Source organism: Schistocerca americana, unplaced genomic scaffold, assembly GCF_021461395.2.
Source record: "Schistocerca americana isolate TAMUIC-IGC-003095 unplaced genomic scaffold, iqSchAmer2.1 HiC_scaffold_1439, whole genome shotgun sequence".
Lineage (NCBI taxonomy): Eukaryota > Metazoa > Arthropoda > Insecta > Orthoptera > Acrididae > Schistocerca > Schistocerca americana.
Genome location: NW_025725522.1, coordinates 5,001 through 10,000, shown reverse-complemented (window position 1 = coordinate 10,000; position 5,000 = coordinate 5,001). Strand labels below are relative to the sequence as shown.

Genomic DNA, 5,000 nt, shown 5'->3' with positions numbered 1-5,000 from the left:
TACCTCCCCGTGCCGGGAGTGGGTAATTTGCGCGCCTGCTGCCTTCCTTGGATGTGGTAGCCGTTTCTCAGGCTCCCTCTCCGGAATCGAACCCTGATTCCCCGTTACCCGTTACAACCATGGTAGGCGCAGAACCTACCATCGACAGTTGATAAGGCAGACATTTGAAAGATGCGTCGCCGGTACGAGGACCGTGCGATCAGCCCAAAGTTATTCAGAGTCACCAAGGCAAACGGACCGGACGAGCCGACCGATTGGTTTTGATCTAATAAAAGCGTCCCTTCCATCTCTGGTCGGGACTCTGTTTGCATGTATTAGCTCTAGAATTACCACAGTTATCCAAGTAACGTGGGTACGATCTAAGGAACCATAACTGATTTAATGAGCCATTCGCGGTTTCACCTTAATGCGGCTTGTACTGAGACATGCATGGCTTAATCTTTGAGACAAGCATATGACTACTGGCAGGATCAACCAGGGAGCTGCGTCAACTAGAGCTGAGCAGCCGGCCGCCCGGGAGTGTGTCCCGGGGGCCCGCGCGAACACGCAAGCGTCCGCTCAATTATTCTGCAAACAGGAGGAGGCTGAGCTCCCCTGCACAATACACCTCGAAACCCTCTCAGGTCCCGGCGGCGCGCAGCGCCGTCCTAAGTACTTGGTCGGGTTCGAGAGAGGCGCAATCGCCCGGAGTTTGGCGAGTAGACGCTTTAGGTGCGACCACCCGTGCTCCCAACTGAGCTTGCCGCTGCCGACAGAGGCCCGGGAGCGTGCTGTCGTGGCATTGCCGGCGGGAGACAACACGCGCCACCTACGGTGACCGGCAGCTCCAACGCCAGCGCCACAGAAGGACAAAAGCCCCACTTGGGTGCCGAAGCGAACTCTCCCAGCACAGCGCACGCGCCAACACGTCCGCACAGCTGCGATACAAACCACCTGCGAGAACCGCAGAGGCGACCGAGCAGCAGACGGCGTCGCGGCGCCGAGCGCCGGGCGGCGGCGCATCCTCAGCGCACACAGTCCTCAATCGGACCAGCACACTGCAGATGTCCACCGCGCTTCGCACCGGGCCCGCGAGGACCTACTTTGGCCGCACGGCGCCGCGTGCAGGGTGCGCCGGCGCGCAGCTGCGCCGCCTGCCGCCTCCGTCGGCCGGCGCGCCTGCCACTGGCCGCCCCCACCAGCCGGCTGTAGCGCGTGCGCCCACGCACCGCGCGGCCAGCACGCCGGGAGGCCCCCCCTCACCGGCCGGGGACGGTCCCACCCAGCCACCGCCGCGTATCGCTTCACACCCAGATGCCATTCACGTTCGTGGGCATGGTGGGTATCGCTGGAACAACCGGTTGGTAGCTCAACCGATCGTCGCCATCACTGATTCACCTCTAGCGAGAACAACCGCACCACAACGGTTTACCAGTTGTTCATTTGCATAACGTCACCAGCAAACGTAGGCGTCCATCGCCATTTGCAAATTCAACGATTGTTGCATGCCTGTGTCAGGTGTCACGACACACTATGTCTGCCCACATACACGCAACAACATGTGCACGCTTCGCGAACACGTGGAAGGTGGCCCCCGTACGTATGCGATGTCCATTGCGCGAACGACTGTCAACCGGCCTCTGTCGCATGTCGCAGATGTGGAACGCAGTGCACCATGCTATCACGGTGTGTGAGAAGAGACGACTACGTCTGACAACACGCGCCACTACATCAACAGACGGCTCATGCTGATCGCCATCCAGGGCATACCACACTGCAATCCAGCTCTTATAGGGAGACGACACGTAGCTGAGTGCACAACATTTGGACCGCATGGTTCGCCGTTGTTGGCGCAGTCGTTGTACGGTCACATGTACCACGATGTATCATTCAGTACATGAGGACCAATGTGCAGTACAGTGTGTGATTTGGACGTACAACATCAGCGGACAGTTGACACAGGCCGTACCACAGCGTAGGCTAAGTGCTTCGCACATGCGAATGCCAATGAACAACTGCAAATGCCAATGAACAACTGCAAAGGGCATTGAGCATGTACGTCCTGCTGCCATCCACATTACAGTGTATAGCTGCAAGGTGTTTAACATGAAGCGATACACTGGGGACCGGGCAGTGCGAGTAGCAAACTATATTGCGGGGGTTGCAGTTAGGCAACACTACACTAATTTAACGCGTCGTATGACAATTACAGAGCAGGTTAAGGCCCAACGTGTGTTGGGTTAAGGCCCAACGTGTGTTGGGTTAAGGCCCAACGTGTGTTGGGTTAAGGCCCAACGTGTGTTGGGTTAAGGCCCAACGTGTGTTGGGTTAAGGCCCAACGTGTGTTGGGTTAAGGCCCAACGTGTGTTGGGTTAAGGCCCAACGTGTGTTGGGTTAAGGCCCAACGTGTGTTGGGTTAAGGCCCAACGTGTGTTGGGTTAAGGCCCAACGTGTGTTGGGTTAAGGCCCAACGTGTGTTGGGTTAAGGCCCAACGTGTGTTGGGTTAAGGCCCAACGTGTGTTGGGTTAAGGCCCAACGTGTGTTGGGTTACGTTAAGGGGCAATGTGGGTTACGTTAAGGGGCAATGTGGGTTACGTTAAGGGGCAATGTGGGTTACGTTACGGCGCAATATAGGTTACGTTACGGCGCAATATAGGTTACGTTAAGGCGCAATATCGGTTACGTTAAGGCGCAATACAGGTTACGTTAAGGCGCAATACAGGTTACGTTAAGGCGCAATACAGGTTACGTTAAGGCGCAATACAGGTTACGTTAAGGCGCAATACAGGTTACGTTAAGGCGCAATACAGGTTACGTTAAGGCGCAATACAGGTTACGTTAAGGCGCAATACAGGTTACGTTAAGGCGCAATACAGGTTACGTTAAGGCGCAATGCAGGTTACGTTAAGGCGCAATGCAGGTTACGTTAAGGCGCAATACAGGTTACGTTAAGGCGCAATACAGGTTACGTTAAGGCGCAATACAGGTTACGTTAAGGCGCAATACAGGTTACGTTAAGGCGCAATACAGGTTACGTTAAGGCGCAATACAGGTTACGTTAAGGCGCAATACAGGTTACGTTAAGGCGCAATACAGGTTACGTTAAGGCGCAATACAGGTTACGTTAAGGCGCAATACAGGTTACGTTAAGGCGCAATACAGGTTACGTTAAGGCGCAATACAGGTTACGTTAAGGCGCAATACAGGTTACGTTAAGGCGCAATACAGGTTACGTTAAGGCGCAATACAGGTTACGTTAAGGCGCAATACAGGTTACGTTAAGGCGCAATACAGGTTACGTTAAGGCGCAATACAGGTTACGTTAAGGCGCAATACAGGTTACGTTAAGGCGCAATACAGGTTACGTTAAGGCGCAATACAGGTTAGGTTAAGGCGCAATACAGGTTAGGTTAAGGCGCAATACAGGTTAGGTTAAGGTACGACATAGGTTAGGTTAAGGTACGACATAGGTTAGGTTAAGGTACGACATAGGTTAGGTTAAGGTACGACATAGGTTAGGTTAAGGTACGACATAGGTTAGGTTAAGGTACGACATAGGTTAGGTTAAGGTACGACATAGGTTAGGTTAAGGTACGACATAGGTTAGGTTAAGGTACGACATAGGTTAGGTTAAGGTACGACATAGGTTAGGTTAAGGTACGACATAGGTTAGGTTAAGGTACGACATAGGTTAGGTTAAGGTACGACATAGGTTAGGTTAAGGTACGACATAGGTTAGGTTAAGGTACGACATAGGTTAGGTTAAGGTACGACATAGGTTAGGTTAAGGTACGACATAGGTTAGGTTAAGGTACGACATAGGTTAGGTTAAGGTACGACATAGGTTAGGTTAAGGTACGACATAGGTTAGGTTAAGGTACGACATAGGTTAGGTTAAGGTACGACATAGGTTAGGTTAAGGTACGACATAGGTTAGGTTAAGGTACGACATAGGTTAGGTTAAGGTACGACATAGGTTAGGTTAAGGTACGACATAGGTTAGGTTAAGGTACGACATAGGTTAGGTTAAGGTACGACATAGGTTAGGTTAAGGTACGACATAGGTTAGGTTAAGGTACGACATAGGTTAGGTTAAGGTACGACATAGGTTAGGTTAAGGTACGACATAGGTTAGGTTACGGTACGACATAGGTTAGGTTACGGTACGACATAGGTTAGGTTACGGTACGACATAGGTTAGGTTACGGTACGACATAGGTTAGGTTACGGTACGACATAGGTTAGGTTACGGTACGACATAGGTTAGGTTACGGTACGACATAGGTTAGGTTACGGTACGACATAGGTTAGGTTACGGTACGACATAGGTTAGGTTACGGTACGACATAGGTTAGGTTACGGTACGACATAGGTTAGGTTACGGTACGATATAGGTTAGGTTACGGTACGATATAGGTTAGGTTAAGGTACACATTGTTGTAAGGAAAGGTTTAATGGGGGGCGGGGCGGGGCGGCCGGTTTGTTGATTGTGATTATAGTAAGTGGATGCCTGCGGCATCATCTGATTTGCCACGTCAGGATGCACCTTTGGCTCATGACAGGCGGCGCTCTCATTCCATGCTTGTGGCAGACCTGTGTCTTTCATTCCTGCCATTGTTTGTGTGCTGTGAGAGGAGGCAGTATTGTGATGTTGGGTGCACCCCTGTGTAGGACATGTGTGGGTGTTGGTGGCTTGGCTGAGCAATGGTGGTTGTCGGGTGGGTGGGATATTCTGTTTTCTGAGTGGACCTCCCAGTCTGGTTATGACAGTGTGGATTGTCTAATGTGGCGGAGAGGATGCACTGGGTGTTGTTCCATGCTGGTGCTTACATATTGTCTGTGTGCGTGTTACAGGCAGAGAGTAGTGCGTGATAAGGGTGTGTGGCTGACGTGTGGTTGTGATTGTGAGCAGAGTCTTTCAGCATGTATACGGACAGTTGTATACATTATCTGTATTCTGATGGCTCTATCTATTACTAATCAGCGCCGTGTATACGTTTAATCCGGTTCCAGTCGAAAC

The 5,000-nt window shown here is 51.6% G+C and overlaps 1 non-coding gene across 1 annotated transcript in view; it reads right to left on the bottom strand.

Moving 5' to 3' along the window:
* The window catches only part of LOC124568077, a 1,910-nt gene extending 1,429 nt beyond the window's left edge, over nucleotides 1-481 (bottom strand). The window contains exon 1 of the ribosomal RNA XR_006971125.1: nucleotides 1-481. This exon is cut by the window's left edge and continues 1,429 nt beyond it. This is a non-coding gene — a ribosomal RNA (small subunit ribosomal RNA).
* Nucleotides 482-5,000: the final 4,519 nt, after the last annotated feature.